An 18,121-nucleotide genomic window follows, 5' to 3' on the forward strand; every position below is an offset into this window, starting at 1 on the left:
CAGGCAGTGAGGCTACCATTGTGCAGATGCTTCCTACACCAACACATGGAAATGGTCCACTATTTATTTATTATTATTATTTTTTTTTTTGTGGTACGCGGGCCTCTCACTGTTGTGGCCTCTCCCATTGCGGAGCACAGGCTCCGGACGCGCAGGCTCAGCGGCCATGGCTCACGGGCCCACCCGCTCCGCGGCATGTGGGATCTTCCCGGACCGGGGCACGAACCCGTGTCCCCTGCATCGGCAGGCGGACTCTCAACCACTGCGCCACCAGGGAAGCCCTATTTATTATTTTAATGCAGTGATTGATCATGGTTGCTGATGGAGATTATGAGTTTTTGAGGATGTGAGCACACCTTTTCCGTCTCCTGAGGGTCCCCCTTCTGAAATCAATGAATGCCTCGCGAGCTTGTTCTTTCAGAACCGAGACCTTCAAAAAGAGGCCCATAACTTCCCCAGTTTCCTATGAAAGACATTATTCAAATGTCCTCAAGTGACAGATGGTGTAATAATCTGGCAAAGCGTGCGCCTTACACTCTATATGAGGTCAGCTCTGTTTTACTTGAGAGTTTTCACTCACACCAGTACCATCTGGCATCCACATCCTCTATCTTAAGCTTCAAATAAATCCTGATTTACCTCAGAAGTGTTTGCCAAGAGTCTGCTTGCTAGAAAAATGAGCAGTTTCTCCCCTTTGAGGCATGCCTTTGCAATATATGACACCTAAGAGCACGTAATAAATGCCTGTCCATCGGAATACACCTTCAGATGCTCCAGAAGGTACTGCTTGGGAACAAAGGTGGGGCAACTCCAGCTAAATATTTTTCGTGTGTGTGTGGGGCGGGGGTGTGGAAATCTGGCAAGATTACACAATTTTCTTTTCAGCTGGAGTATCCTAATCCGAATTAAAGCTACATGTGCTACATCAACATTCTGACTCAATACCGCTGACGTTCCTTTGCCAATGATCTTTTCAGCTCACAGAATGTGTACGTCTGGGGCACATTTCGATCTGCTGATGTATGTGCATAGAGGAAGAATGGATGGAGGCTTGAAGATGGACTTCAAATCCTGGAGGGATCATGTGCTCTTGTGTTCCTGGCAAATCCTGAGGAATGCTTTTGTTGAGTCTGGTGTCAGGTTTGTGGCTAACACCTTTCTAAAGGGAAACATAGGAACTTGGTGCTCATACCTTCTCTCTGGGACAACATAGGATTTTCATTTTCAGAACAGGTACATATAGGATTTCATTAATAATCCAAGGTGTTATCTAAGCCTAGCTCCGTGTCCAATGCACTGTGGAAAACGCCTCAAGCGTTTGAGCTAAGCCACTAAGAAAGGCAAGGAAGCTAACGCAGTTACTCTTTTTTGTGCCAGCCATTTGACCCACTGATGTTCTGAGCGCTGCTGTGACTGCCAAGACTGCAAGTGGACCACTCCTCTACTTTTGCATTGACTTCCCCCTGAGAGCAGGAAAGCATCCCTTTCCTTTTTCAAGTGGACCCGGATGCAGAGTCAACCAGTTTTAACTCCTTTTCGAGCTTGATTAATAGTCTTTTGAGTCAATTCCTGGTAGGATGTGCATCCTACACATATAACTTTTTTCAGAAATAGGGAAATGAGTAGTTCCTAAGATTGGAGCCAGGAAGAAAACTTAGAACTTCACCAGGTTTTTTTACTTTTCGGGGAGACAATTATAAAAGCTGTTAAGGTAAATTTACTTAGAACATCACTCACACTTCCATCATCTAGCAATTCTTTACCATTTTTATTTTTTTTAATTTATTTATTTAATTTTATTTAGTTATTTTTGGCTGTGTTGGGTCTTTGTTGTTATGCGCGGGCTTTCTCTAGTTGCGGTGAGCGGGGGCTACTGTTTGTTTTGGTGCGCAGGCTTCTCATTGCGGTGGCTTCTCTTGTTGCGGAGCACGGGCTCTAGGCGCGTGGGCTTCAGTAGTTGTGGATCACGGGCTCAGTAGCTGTGGCGCACGGGTCTAGTTGCTCTGCGGCATGTGGGATCCTCCCGGACCAGGGCTCAAACCCGTGTCCCCTGCATTGGCTGGCAGATTCCCAACCACTACGCCAACAGGGAAGCCCCACCATTTTTATTTTTAAAAACCTAGTTTTCTTCTAAATGTTTTAAATATTAGGTGGGATAATGGTGTACAAAATTTTGCAGAATGCACCTTCTTACTAAAAATCTTGTGGCTATTGTCCTATATACTTATTTCCTAAATATTTTCAAAAACCTGGTATTCGAATGTCACCTAGTAACCCATAGAATCCTCTCTGAGGAGCACTGTGTAAAATCGAACCAGGAAATATATCACTGCAGTTCATAGGGAAGACTCCAGCAAAAAAGACCTGAGCTTGAATCCTGGTTCTCTCGCTAACCAACTGACTTAGCATCAACAATACATAAATAGGGTTTCCTGGTGGCACAGTGGTTGAGAGTCCGCCTGCCGATGCAGGGGACACGGGTTCGTGCCCCGGTCCGGGAAGATCCCACATGCCGCGGAGCGGCTGGGCCCGTGAGCCATGGCCGCTGAGCCTGCGCGTCGGAGCCTGCGCGTCGGAGCCTACGCGTCCGAAGCCTGTGCTCCGCAACGGGAGAGGCCACAACAGCGAGAGGCCCGCGTACCGGAAAAAAAAAAAACAAAAACGTAAATAGTATGATAACATTTATTACACATGTGCTGTGTAGCAAGAACTTTACCAGGGCTTTACATGTATTAATTTCACTTAATTCTAGAACCCCATTTGGCAATTACTATTATTGTTCCTACTTTGCTGATGAGAATACAGAGGCGAAGGAATGTTTACTATTTAATCTCACAAAGCAAATACATGAGCTTGATCTGGCCTGTGTCCATTTCACCAGATTGAGTTCCCACCCTTCTCCGCTCACTGTCCGAGGTCTGTCTGATCCCCCTAGGCAGTTCCCTTAATGCCTGGCTCTTTCTCACTCCCAGCCTTAGCACCACTGCCAACTCTCGCCCCTACTCTTCACTCTTTAATGTTTCCCCCTAAATGCCACTTATTCCAGGAAGCCTTCCTGGCACTACATTATACACTCTCTTGGGAACCTACATTTTCCTTTAGAGCACTTAGGAGGATTCATTCTTTCTGTAACTGTGGGTTCAATATCCATCTCACCTGCTACACTGAGGCGCCAGGATACCCTCACATCTGTATCCCACCCCACAGTGTGAATAATGGACTCATTAATGACACATCATTTTCAATTCTTTAACCATCAGTATACTCAGTTCCCTTCAGCTCATTTCTAATTCTGTGGCTTTCTGCATGACAAAGAGGAGGGACAAGAGATGACTGAAATTGCCCAGATAAATTGTAGAACTTCGGGTGAGTAACCCTGGGAAGGAAGCATTTGGAAAGCCTTGTCTGTTTTATGTTCCTTTTAGAACAGATGCTTGAATCTGTGCACACTATTTTTGCCAAGAGAGTGTGCAGATGGCTGAGGAGGGAGTGCTGCTACATTCATACCACTTTTTTGACAACATGAAGCTTTAAACCCACAGTCACCAAGCCAAAATGTGAACATTCCAGGTCTCAGCCATTGAGCTTCTCCTGCCATGGGGGGGTCAGGATGGAGGAAGGGGATAAATGATCCTAAAGTGTGTTGTTCTAAGGCTCACTGATTCCACACACTTCCTGGTATAAAGGGGCACCATTGCCTTAGTCTCTGTGGCCAAATAAATAAAGGAAATGCTGCAGCAACCCTTGTCTTGAAATTCACAAGGCACATTAGCACATTAGAGAAGCCAAGAGGTCCTGCAGGGGGAAAAAATATTCTATTTAACTTTCTTCAGTTCCTAAGTTTATTTGACCATGTTTAGCCATAGAATGCTGTCTTGGATTAGATTGCACCAAAAACAGATCCTGAGATTAGAAATTAAGTGCAAGCAGTTTTATTTGGGAGCTGAATTTAAAGAAAGCATCAAGAGAGGAGATGGCAAGCAAGATGGAAAGGGAAGGAGGCCCATCCAGGGTGCATTCATGGGCAGATGTACCCCTGTGGGCAGCTGGGACTCAACCTTGCTGGGGACTGATGGGAAGATGCCTCAGAGGTGACCCATCTCAGGAGTGAGGGAGCTGGATATTTATCCACCAACACTCATCCATCATAAATGAGGGCTGCTCCCAGGGTCACTAACTCCCTGGCACTTTCAGCCTGCCCTGCATGACATCCAGAGACTGAGGCCAGGCAGAGAGTAGCAGGTGCATGCAGTAGAGCACTCAGACTGTTGTGCATGGAAACTGTGAGTGCCAGGGGGAGATGAACGGGACATTACAATGTCTGCTGCCCAGATGCCCCCTCTACCTTCTTATTTTTCATACAGGACACCCATTAATGCCTGGTGGAAGCAGCTCTTAAGGAACAAAATTAGGAGAACAGAATTCCAAAATTGGGATTTCAAGCAGTTCAACGAATTCCAAGAGCTATCATTTAGCTCAACACACCGAGCCAATGCTATGCTATAGCTGGTAAAACTCCAAAGGGAATTCCTGTAAATGCCACCAAGTGCCAAACATATAAATCTCAAGGTTCAGCAAAAATAGCCTTGGAAACTCGTAACTACTGAGATGCTACATCAAAGAGCCTTCTAAGGAGCCAAACTTAGAATCAGGTTCTAACTGGGTCTGTCTGTGAAAGAGAAAAGTCATCTTTCCCACAGCCAAGAGCACAGGGCAGGGCAAACTGTGTCCTGTGGGTGGTGATGATAGTCTACTTCCAAAACCTGCTAGAGTTTGTCATATAGAGATATAGACACAAAGACAGAGAGATCCCAGGACCCCACTTTTGTGGAACTCTTACATTCTAGCAAAGTCAGACAATGCAATGTCAATAAACCAATAGAGGAAATAAGTGCACATGGTAGAGAGGGTTATGAAGACATTAAAGAGGATAATGGGAGAAAGGGCAGCCAGAGGAGGATTGCTTTAGGTTGAGCGATCCAAAATAGTGTCTCTGAGGAGGTGAAATATGAGCTGACGCCTCCTTGATTCAATGTAATATAAGGAAGGGCATTTCAGGAGGAGGAAACAGCAAGTACAAAGGTCCTGAGACGGGCATAAGACTGGGCTATTTGAGGACCTGGAAGAGGGGTCTGGAGTATCACGAGTGAGGGTAAAGCGTGACTAGGGAAGGCTGATGAAGAAGGCCCCAGCTGGAGCTTGTTGAGTGGACATTTGGTATATTTCCCCATCCATTTCCTTGTTCTTAAGGAAATAGCCTCCAAAAGCATCAGAGAATGATGCTCCCATGGCCCTTGATTTCGGAGATACCTAAAGAAACTCATCGAGTTCTGTCTCCAGGCAGCCATCCTAATGGTTTCATCCCATTCTCCAGCATCTCCCACCAAGATCTCACGCGGCCTCACAAATTAAAACCAGTCCCTAAAAGCTGAATGAACGTCCACCTGTTCTTCAAAAGCCTTGTGTCCTAGTCTCCAAAAGCAATACTATAAAGAAACACTACAGTGACCCTAGGACCCACTTCTTGTTGGAAGTCAGCTGAGTCTACACCATCCGATCTCACCTGTGCCCTCAAGCCAGCCCCTCCAGGCATCTCCCAGGGTGGTCCCCTTCTGGAATGCCATTTAGAGCCACAGGCTTGCCCAGGCCTGGCCCTTGAGGATGATATTGGAGGGTCTGTCGCAGGAGTGCACGTAGCCTTGAATGATAAAAGAAGGCTGGTTCTTCACTCTCTGGCACAGTGAGGGCCAGGATTAAGTAAGGGAAGAAGGGGCCAGCTCTTGACCTCTGGGGACAGGGCCATCATAAGAGAGGGCTCTGTCATACAGAGGAGCATCCTTCCGGAGCCAGGACAAACCTCAATTCTATTTCACAAGTGGTTACTGAGCACTGAAAGGGAAAGAAACACTGACCACTCCTGGTAATAACAGGCAGAATGAAATCAGTGTCAAAAGAGACATCCAAACAGAAAACTTCAGGAGAGCGAGGGTAAGAGAAATTAATGAGCTCACTGGCTTTCTCTGGCTTGGTGGTGGTTAATTGGGCCAGCCAGCTGCAGGCAGGACCATATGCCTCCCCTGACACACCTGTGAGTCAGGCATTTTGATACTGAGGAAGAGGTGACCCTATGTCAAGCGATGGAACATTTATCATCAAGAGACATGGGGAAGTGAGGACAGGAAAAGCCGGACAGGAAAACAACTCATGAAGAGCTGGACCAAGAGCCACTCATCTCTCAGGATAACAGCAGCTCTGAGTGCTGGGTGTTTGCACGCGCCCTCAGAAGTTTCCCTCTCCCATCCTCGCTACCTTCGCCTTTTGCCTCTGCTGTTCCCTCTACATCTGGGTCCTTCTCTCAGGATCTTGTTTTTAACCTGTCCCTAGGCAGATGCTCTGTTTGGGTGTGAAGATTAACTCTTGCACTTACCTTGGGCACGTTGCTTCACCTCTGTGTGCCTCAGTTTCCCCATCTGTGACAGGTAGATATTAACGGTATGGATTTTGTGAAAACTCAATGACAATGTACATAGACAGAACGGTGCTATTTTTATTTTTAGGCTAGGGTGATTCTCTCTGGTCCCACTTACTCTGGGTGGCAGCCTCTCATGGACAAACCGGCAATTTGCTAGCATCCATTTCCTTGGGAGGGCGCTAGGGATATTAAAAGTGTAAAGTCTCCTGGGTGCTTAGAATCTCTCAGATTCCTTTCCTTTTCATCACAGTATGCTTCAAAATAAATTTTAAAGCTTTTAAATCTTATCCTAAAGTAATATAGGTTCATTAAAAATTATTTAGAAAAAGCAGTCTAACAAAAAGCAGACGAACATCACAGAGTAAGGGACGTATGATTTTTATCTCCCTACACCCCTCCCTTTGGGGGACCAACTCTCCCAACTGCACAGTAATTCTGCTCCATCCATGTGGTTTGCACAGAGCTGACCCTGCCACAGGCATGGGCCAGTGGACCAGGCAGATGGTCCCCTGGGACTTCAGTTGAAGCTACTGAAAGATGCTCTTTTCTTCTGGGACCCGTGAGATTTATGATTAGTATGTTTGAAGATTCCTATGGTGAAGAATAGAGAAGAAAGCAGATTCTAGCTTTCTGGATAGGGAGAAAAAAGGGTGGGAAATAAGATATCCGCAACGACAGTTAGAAGACCTGGATCCAGTGACACCCGAAACTATGACCTCTGTATATGGGCCAAAAAGTCATACAAGCCGATATGCTTCTTGTTGCGTATTTTTTCACTTAAACTAGTTTCAGGTGAGATTCTCTTACTTATAAGTGAAATAATTTTGACCAACCACCAGCAATAACCACATTTCTATTCATGTGTATATCCTTCCAAGCTTTTTTTCTTCCTCTCAGTCTCTCTGCATACCCTTAAAAAACTGAAAATGTGACTTAATCTACAAATTCTAATACTTTTTCCCTTCCTGATCCTGTTGCAAAAGGTAGTGCCTGTGACTAGCATCTAAGTCTTTCTGAGAAAGAAGAGAGGAACTTCTGTGGTCCCCACCCACACCCTGTCACCCTTCTGCCCCCCCGGGGAAGGTATTTCAGAGGGCAAGGGGCTATCCCGTGACATCCACAGATTGGCAGTTCCTTCCAAGCTCAGTTCTATACCGCTGGGCTGGAGACCATCAGCTTTGATTGAGACTTTGGCCTTAGGTCAGCTTGGACTCCTGCCTGGTCTTTCAAAGCACTTTCCTTTTAAAATCCCCAAACCCAGCATTTTCCATAAACATCTTACTGTTTTTTTTTTTTAAGTGGAAAGAAATTCAAGGATGAGCATATTGTATATTAACGATGGTCTGGAGACATGCCGCATGGGCAGTAGTTTCAGGAATCCAAAAAGAGATGCACAGAATACGTCTGACTGCCAAATAAGCATTTGGAGTGTAACTGAAAACTGAAAACGCTGTAATAACATGGTGGGAATTATACCTGTGATTCCTAAAGAAAATGTGGGGTGCCGTGGCCTTAGCTGTCTAATTAGCTGATGAGATAATATAGGCTGCAGAACATTTGCTAGCAATTATGGTGCTTGCTTGCTCTGCTTATAGCTCAAAAATAACAGCAAAGTTTGTTTTGCTAATCTCTCCCCTGGATTTGTGAATTATTTGTTTTTATTATCTTAGAGATAAACGGGCAAGAAAAATCCAATGCAGGGGGAATTTTTATAAGACAGAACACTCGAGTTGTCTTTGGATGTGGACGCAGCACTTAATTTAATAAAAACCAAAGCAGACCATGTTGGAAGCTCTAACGGAGGAATGTGTTTATAATGAGGGAAGTGCCACGGGTCAGAAAACAAACATGGGTTTTGCAAACTGAGGATGATGGTCGTACCCGCTACGTCTTATTCTGCTGGGTGACTCTGAGCAAGTCACCCGGCTTTCCTGGATTCTAACTTCCCTCCTCTGCCTAGTGGTGGCAATCAAACCTGCTCTGCCCACCTCACAGGCTATGAGGAAGAACAAAACAGATAATATACTTTAGACTATGTAGATTTTTAACTAAATAAAAATAATAAAATATAACATTATTATAATTCAGATAATGTTCTCTAAAATTTATAGAGTCTTCATACATCTAACAGATGGTGTTACTGTTATAATTCATAGCCATTTTCTCCACTCTATAGATCACAGATCTCAGTTGCTCAAGGAGTGGAAAGTTATTCAGCCATAAGGTCAGAGAGTCAGGGGTTTGAACCACAGTTCTGGCTGTGTGACCTTAGGGAAATTAGCAACTTCTCTGATCTTAGATATATCTCTGTGCAAGGGGGATGAGGCAACACTTGCCTAGCTGCCTGAAACCTTTTTGGTGGATAGCAGATACACATACCTTTATTACAATAAGCATTAATACTCAAATGTTAGAGTCCAATAGCAATGACCATAATATCCTCATAGCTGACATTTTTGACCACTTTCTCTGTTTTGGATGCCATTCCAAAACCTTCACGTGTATTAACTCAGCGACACAACAGCCCTATGAGAAAGAGGCTGTCATTCTCACTTTACAGACGAGGCGACCGAGTCATGCAGGGACACAGTACCTTATCCAAGGCCACCCAGCTAACAAGCAGCCCAGTTGGGATTCGGTGCAGGAAATCTGGCTCCAGAGCATGCCCTCCATACCTTTATATTGCATTGTCTCTCTAACTGCTAACATTTATTGAGCACTTAGGTGTAAGCATAGCTCTTCTAAGTACAGTTGGACCTTGAACAACAGGGGTTCGAACTATGCAGGCTCACTTCTGTGCCGATTCGTCTCTTTTTTTGTGTGTGTGAGATTATTTCCTTTTATTAATTGTGCATTTTATTTTATTTGTTATTTATAAGTTTATTTATTTATTTTTGGCTGCGTTGGGTCTTCATTGCTGTGCATGGGCTTTCTTTAGTTGCAGCGCACGGGCTTCTCATGGCGGTGGCTTCTCTTGTTGCAGAGCACGGGCTCTAGGCATGTGGGCTTCAGTAGTTGTGGCATGTGGGCTCAGTAATTGTGGCACATGGGCTTAGCTGCTCTGTGGCATGTGGGATCTTCCTGGACCAGGGCTCGAACCCGTGTCCCCTGCATTGGCAAGTGGATTCTTTTTTTTTTTATCCATTTTATTCATATATATGCCAATTCTTTTCAATAAATACACACTACACTACTACGTGTTTCAAGGTTGGCTGAATCCACAGATACGGAACTTTGGATACAGAGGGCCGACTACAAATTTATACGTCATTTTCCACTGTGTGGGTGGTTGGTGCCCCTAAACCCACTGCCCCCACTGGGTTGTTCAAGGGTCACCTGTAGTTTATATTTATTAACACTTAATACTCTCAGCAACTCTAATCTAATTAGTTAAAAAAAGGTGCCTAGTTAAGTTTGATTTTAAATAAACAACAAATAATTTTTAATTATAAGTATGTCCCATGCAATATTTGGGATGTACCAATATTTTAAACTATTCATTCTTTTTCTGAAATAAGATGAGGTAGAAACGAATCTAGTTTCTGGTACCAAGTAGACCTCAGAAAGTAGTAAATCCTATCATTACTGCTTTTCTCAGGTCATTTTGACATTTGTTTTTAAGTTCCTCGAGCCCACCTAAATTCAGAAGTGCATGAACAGAACAATAATTTTGATATGTTAATAAAACCTTAAAATAACAGTGACTCTGTAACTCACAAAAGTTATCTAAATGGAAATCATGAAAATGAAATGAAAATCCTGTAATCATGAAAATCCTGTAGAGTATATATTACGCCCATTTATTAATGAGGAAACTGAGTCTCGGCACCATTAAATAATTTGCCCAAGGGCCCACAAATAAAAAAGAAAAAAACCAAGGTGGAGCATCACATTCTGGTCACTAGGGTATGAGAGTCATCTTACTGCATATCAGGTTGTATAATGAAGAAAATAGGTGGGAGTTTGGAGTCTGACCCCAATTTATATCAATGGCAGGACACACCTGAAAACTCAAGGCACTGTCACCTAGCACAATAAAACCAGTCAGCAGCAAAAGAAAAGATAGAAGGAGAAAGCATCTTCAAAATCACCATTAAATTTAGCAATAGTATCATCACACATACTTGCTTTTTCCCTTGGCCCCAGTAATACTTCTGTGGTACCACGACGCTCAGTAATAAGTCTGGATAATTTCCATTTATTGAGAAGTTTTAATGTTCCAGATACCTAGATAAGAATTTCGCCATTCCAAAAAATATCCAAGAGGTAAAATTCCCATTGTATATATGGGAACACTGAGGCTCTGAGAATTAAGTCAATTGCACCAGGATTGACTTCAGTTAGAAAGTGGCAGAACTGAGCCTGCACTGCAGTCTTAAATTATTCTACCATTTATTCTCAGGACAAATACATGATGCTTATGCTACCATGCTCTTTCCCTTGCCCACTGCAGACATTACTAGTTGATCATGGAGCTCTTTCCCTTTAGAGCCTAGAAATGACCACAGAATCCTTCTCCACACACATTACTCTGGGCAGCCATTACTGGTCAATAGCTGTTGGCATTCAATATCCTGCTTATTGGCTACTCCTACATCACCTCTTCCTGCTGTTCAGCCTTTATCTTAATGGCTACAGTGAAAAAAGAGTCAACTCTGCATGTTGTGTGGTCAATGTTACTTTCCAAAGACTGTTTGGTAACTCCTAGAAATGAAGTTCATCTGAGATGTGACGGTTCAGAGGCTGCAGCGCAACTGCCACTGATAAAGAGAGGATGCCATGTAAAGAGCCTGGGGCCCTCTGCCACCAAGCCAGTTGCAACGCCACCACTTCCAAAGTCTTGATGCTGCCGTGGTGGTCTGCTGCTTACCACAGGAGGAAAATGGCACTCTACTCTGTGCCAACAGGGAGGCCTGGAAGCCTGCCTTCTCTCCAACGGGCTAGGTTTCATTCTCAGACAGCAAGCTCTCACAGGCATAATGATTGGTTGGAGGCTGGGAGTGCCCTCGGATCATGACATGGTACAGATTTACAAGAGCAACTGGTCATTAGCCTGGCTTCCCGGTCCTCAAACCAAGCCCAGATGGTTCACCTCTTTGTGCCCCAGCTCCCCTACCAACCCCCTCTAGCCCACATATAAAGATGCTTTTTTTCTTTCTCTTTCTTGGGAGAAGAATTTCAGAGCTGCCTGGACACACCCAAAGCATTGTTAGTGAAAGTTCAGGAAGAGACCACGAACCCAGTTTGGAATGAGCAGAATCAAAATTAGAGTAGGAGAGGGAAAGAAAAGGGAACGTTATTCTTTAAGCGTGCCAATTTCTAAGATAACAGAACTTGTAGACCTCACAAACAGAAACCCCAAATGCATTAAGCCCCCAAACTCCATCCATCCTTGCCCAAATCAGCATAGAACCAATTTATCAGGGTCAAAACACACCTTGAGAGAAGGGAAGTGTTATTCAGAGCCCACAAATAAAGCAGGGATGTAACAAGCTTGGGAAGGTGGTCAAGGGTGATGGTCACTGGAGGGGGGAACACAGGAGAAGAAGGGGAAATAAGACAAGTTCTAGAGCAGATGGACAGGGTAGCAAGGTAGCAAGGTTGAAGGGAATGAGTGCCATGCACATGATAAAGAATGAGAGAGTTGGATTTGAAGACACGGAGCGGGGTAGCAGCTAAGAGCTAAGACGTTAAAGTCTGACTGTGGAGACTGAATCTGAGCTCATCTCCTATTAGCTGTGTGGCCTCAGGCCAGTCACGTACATTCACTAAGGCACAGTTTCCCTATGTATAAAATGGGCACATTAATAGCACTTGTTTCACAGTGTTGTTCTGAGAATTCTGTGAGATAATTCGTGTAAAGTGCTTAGCACAGAGTCTGGTTCCTAAATAACTCCATACATAAGAGTCATAGCTATCGTCTAAATATGTCCACAATATGTTCCTCAGATTTTTTTAGGTTACATGATACTGTTTATTAAATAGTCCCATTTATATAAAACATTTCCTTTATACATATATACTTACTCAAAAAAAGGAAAAAAATAAACATAAAAGCTATAAAAGATGTGGACCATAAACTCTTAACCATAAAAGACAGAATGATTTTTTTCTGCTTTATGTATTTCTGTATCATTTGGTATTTATCTTTCCCATGAGCATGCATTGCTTTTATGAGAAAATAAAGATAAAACTATTTTAAAAATCAAATGACTTCTGGCCCTAAAGCTTGGAGTATAATGTGGGTCTAAAACGGACCAGGGTGGCCATGACATCCTTGACAAAGAAGTAGATGTCCCCTGCCAAGGCAAGCCTCAATGGCAAGAATGAAAGACCACTTGGTAAAAAGAATGAAAATGAAAAAGAGGATAGAAGTGCTCAGTGATACAAAATGGGATAAAATGTGCAGGGTGTAAGGCAGCGACATGACACCTAGTACTTATCATGCCAAGAGTAGATGTGACCCACTGTCCACCATTTCTGGTGGAATAAGGTGCCCTGTGTTGTCTTCCATGAAGGTAAAGTTTATTCCTCTGTCCATGTCTGTGTGTGGACTACACATGAGGTGGCTGAAGTCTGCTAAAATAGAAATGTATCTTGAAGGAAAATTTTAGAGCCAACACACCAAATGAAGAAGGATTTGTATGGCCACCTTTAGCGGAAGTATCCCGAGCATTAGAAAACAATTGTGAAAAATATAAAGATGGGCCTTGTTAATTGGACTGAGGCTTTTGAACCTGTCAATTAATCCAAGAAGCTGATTTTAACTGAATATAGAGAGAATAAGGGATTTATTGCATTACTCCACTTGCAATGAGTATTCATAGAATGAATTTTTCTACCAACATCTGAGGAGTAAACATAACTTTTTTGTTTTTCTATGTTTTGAACAGGTTGACAAGGCAGGAAACATTTGAATGCACCTGTATTGTATTTCAGTTTCTGCTTGTGTCAATGAAGCCCTGAGTTTAGTGTCCTTCAGTAACTCTGGGGATGGGGGATCCGTTTCCCAGGTGGCTTATCCCAGTGGCTACAAAGGACGCTCGCAGAGGCCTCCATCCCTTTCCACAGTCCCTCCCACCATGGACCTTTCCAAAGGGCTGCTTGTGCATCCTCTACCATAATGGCTGGATTTGGCCAAAGCAAGTTGTTCGAAGCCTAAGGCAGGAGCTATAATGCCTTTTATAACCTAGCCTCAGACTCACACACTAGCCAAGAAGTGAGCATAGGCAAGCCTTGATTCAATGTGGGGGGCAAATACACAAAGGAGAGAAGGAGAGGAGCTGAGGATTGTTGGGGGCCGTCTTCAACGCCAGCTACCATTGGCACCAATATATACGGAGAGTGTTTAGAACCCACTGGAAGCAATGGACCAGAGATGAGACTCCTAGCAGAACTTATCAAAGCCTGGGTTATATGTTGGAAGTTTTATAATCACAAGACCAGCTACAGCCCTGTCTGATGCAGGGATAGACAGTTGGACCTCTAACATGTGTGGCTCTGTTTTCGACCTAATTCTCAATTATTTCTAAGCTTGGCACCCTCTGCCCCAGATTTAAATGGAGTATCAGTGAATGGATTGATTCCTTCAATAAAATATTTACAGGGTGGCTGCTATGTGTCAGACACAGTGCTAGGCCCTGTAGCTCCCCTTATCTAACACTGCCTGTCCCATTGAAGATTTACCTGATTAAGGAATTATAATCTTTTCACAAGAAAAATCACAGGGACTAAAATTAACCAGGAAGTATCAGAGAAGTTATATTAAACTGGGAAATGATGAGCAGGAGAGGTCCAGAGAAAGAAGAATGAGCAGGAGGGAGTTGGAAGTAGAGGGACAGCATGTGAAAAGGCCGTGAGGTGGGCACATGATGGGGTCCTCCGAATCGTGAACTGCCTGGTGGATACTTGGGAAGTTACTGAGAACTCTGATTCATTTGACTCAGGGCTTGATTATTAGGAGAAAAGCCTTCATCACTTAATACCAAATTATTTCTTCTTTCAGTTCTGGTTAAAGACACTCAAGTTGTTTTCCAGACACCCAACGCATCAAGGCAAAGTTTTGGGGCACATCTTAGGAGAAGAAAACATCTCTATATGTCATAGCGTAGGAAAAACATCAGAATTAGGACAGAAAATATAACTGGGAATTTTACTGCCAAAAGCTCTGGTTCCTTTCAATGCCTAAAATTAAACTGAGCAGTTCAAGAAATATTGTGACGTGGGGATTGAAATCTCACGACCAGTGACATCAAAGCCATCATTTTACACAGGCAAATCATTACAAAGGGAAACTCTATTTGTATGGATGATCAACTTCATTCCCTTTCTATGCTCTGAAATAACCTCAGATATAAACATCAGAAATAAGCAAAAGCAAAACCACGTAACGGTTCCTTTAAGATAAAACTGGCAGTGTTTAACTAGAAATTACTAACTGTTCCAGAAATGGCATTCTGTGTTCTGCAGTAAGGAGGAGAGCTTTTTTGTGTCTGTTTTCTTCCCTCCCATTGGGTTACAACAGTGAGTCACCATTACCTGCAAAGCTAGACATGTAGATTCGTCTCTTGTGCCAGAAAGCCAAGATACCAGTTGGCTGGGATTTAAAATGAGAAGGGGAGAAATATTTAATTTACAGATTTAATTAAACATGAAAGCTTCCAGGGAGGAAAACGTGTCCCCCAACCCCCAGTCTCCACTTTTAAAAAATGTCTCCATTGATCTTCATTCCAAAGAGGCTACATACATTAGATAACTAATTTTTAATTATTTGTGTAAAGCATCAATCTGCTTCAAATCAGAAAAACTGTGTCATGAGGACTGCTCCAGACAAAACTCTCTGGGTTTTGTCTAACCAAGCCAGACCTCTAAAGGGAACTTATTTAAATTTTTACACAAGGGTTGTCTCTTGGGCCCATCTATCTTTGGCCTCCGTGGCACACTGTAGGTGAGCTAGTGGAAACACAGCTCAGAGGTTTCCTAAGAATACGATGATGACAAAGACTGTACACCAGGCCTGAGCTACCCCCTGAGACAACCCCTCTCCCCAGTCTTTTTCCCCCAAACATGGTCTTGCTAGCCAAGAAACCTGACTCTTATTTGCATAATGCTTCAGGCATGCATAGCAAACAGCAGCTCTCTCTGCCCCTATAGTTTGGACAAGACCCTTCCATCGAGCTGAAAAGTTAGAGTTTCACCTCTTTGTCTTTGTGAAACTAAGCGGTCAGAAAGAGAGCAAGAGGGGAAACTCCTACTACATCTTTCCAAAAATATAGGAAAGAGTGAAAAGTGAATGTGAGCACATACTTTTAAAAATCTCTTTCTATGAAGTTAGTAGAGATGTTGTTATGTATGTATTTCAAGCCATCCACAGGGTTCTCTGGGCATGGATGGATTGCCTTATAACTTACTCCAAGGTCTCTTTAGTGTCTGCATATCCAACTCTAATTATGCTTCCAGTCCTGAAGCCCAATTTTCTCAATTTTAATGAAATGTGTCCAAACGTGACTTCCATGACGAAGTGACAAAGGAAGTCTCTGCTGTCGGACGTTGGAGGTGGTGGTATAAGATGACAATAAGCTGACAGCTTTATAGCATAAAGCTGAAAGGGGGGAGGGGCTGAACCCCTAATGAAGAGGAGGCACACTGTGTGTGTGTGTGTGTGTGTGTGTGTGTGTGTGTGTTTGTGTAGGGACCAAGCCTCTTCTCTAAGAAAAAGGAAGACGTTTTGAGCACAAGTGGATTTTTCAGGGGTATGTCGTTCAACAGAAAATATTCCCTGAATGAGACTGTTTGTCTAGTAGACCAGAACTGTTTTTAATTCTGTGTTCTGCACTGTGAGTACTCAACAAATGAGCAGCAATATTCCGACAGTGATGAGAGGTGGAGTCCATTTATTAGTCCAGCTTCACTGCATTCAGGGCTAGGTCTGGAACATAGATGGTCACAAGAGACAATGGCAGGCACTTTTAAAGCGATATTTATGTTTGAGCCGGCTTATATACTCCCCTTATACCACCCACAAAAGACTTCTATTCCCATTTTAATTTTCTGTAAAATTTCTCTAATATCTCGGACCTTTAGTACCAGTTTTTTCACCTTCATTTTTACAGAGATTTTTATCATTTCTCAAATTCATTTCCACAGAGAAGACAGTGACACCCAGAAAGGCACTATGCGTTTGCCTATCTGCTCAGCATACCTCCCTTCATCACAAAAGAATCGCCCTTTAATTTCAGAAATATTCCTTTTCCAGCTTTTGGTTGGAATGGGGCTCGCCCATCAGTTTATATGGATGAGCATGTGACCCAGCTGGGCCAATCATCATGTGCCACCTGTGATTGGCCTGAGAGAGCCACACGTGATCAATTTAAGCCAATGAGAGTCCTTTTTGGAGTTGATACAGAGGCAGCCCTTTGACTCTGGTGATGAAGCTGGGAAGAAGTGAGCTTGGAAGCTGCCATGAAATCTGCCTCTAGCCATGGAAGGAAGCTGATTGAGGAAAAGCAGCCAACACTCTGAAAGAGGTAGAGCTGAGAGAGGGAAAGAGTAGATTTGGAGTCCCATTCCTGACACTGTTCATTCAGCTCTTTCTTCAGATCTGTGAGATACCCAGGATTCTTTGAGCTAATCACCCTCTCTTATTCCTTTGGTAGTTCAGGCTGGGTTTCTGTCACTTCCTGATTCATGCAGGCTCTGACTGCATTAAGAAGCACCTTGCACAGTGGTCTGCATAGAGTAGGCACCTAATATATGTAGGTAAATAAAAGGGCAACTGTTTTTTTGACAAACGAACTTTGTTTTTTAAATCTTATTTATTTATTTAATACAGCAGGTTCTTATTAGTTATCTGTTTCATACATATTAGGGTATATATATCAATCCCAATCTCCCAATTCATCCCATCACAAACGAACTTTAGAAAACAGAAGAGGGAATTCTAAATTGGATGACTGAATTGTAGTGTTATTATTAGCACTGATAGTGACAATATATCATGTCTACTAATATTTCAGTTCTTCTATGTGACGTGATTAAAAGTACTGACCTACACTAACACAATTTTGTAAATCAACTATACTTCAGTAAAAAAGAGTATAGACTAAGGCAGTCCAATGGAAATACAACTTGAGCCGCATATATAATTTAAAACTTCTAGTAGCCACATTTTAGGAAATAAAAAGAAACAGGTGCTGGAGAGGGCATGGAGAAAAGGGAACACTTACACTCTTACACTGTTGGTGGGAATGTGAATTGATACAGCCACTATGGAGAACAGTATGGAGGGTCCTTAAAAAACTAAAAATAGAACTACCATATGACCCAGCAATCCCACTACTGGACATATACCCTGAGAAATCCATAATTCAAAAAGACACATGCACCCCAAAGTTCACTGCAGCACTATTTACAAGAGCCAGGACATGGAAGCAACCTAAATGTCCATCAACAGAGGAATGGATAAAGAAGATGTGGTACCTATATACAACGGCATATTACTCAGCCATAAAAAGGACTGAAATTGTGCCATTTGTGGAGAGGTGGATGGATCTAGAGACTGTCATACGGAGTGAAGTAAGTCAGAAAGAGAAAAGTATCGTATAATATCGCTTATATGTAGAATCTAGAAAAATGGTACAGATGAACCTA

The sequence above is a fragment of the Monodon monoceros genome, unplaced genomic scaffold (genome assembly GCF_005190385.1).
Source record: "Monodon monoceros isolate NGI ecotype Baffin Bay Population unplaced genomic scaffold, NGI_Narwhal_1 Super_Scaffold_3, whole genome shotgun sequence".
Classification (NCBI taxonomy): Eukaryota; Metazoa; Chordata; class Mammalia; order Artiodactyla; family Monodontidae; genus Monodon; species Monodon monoceros.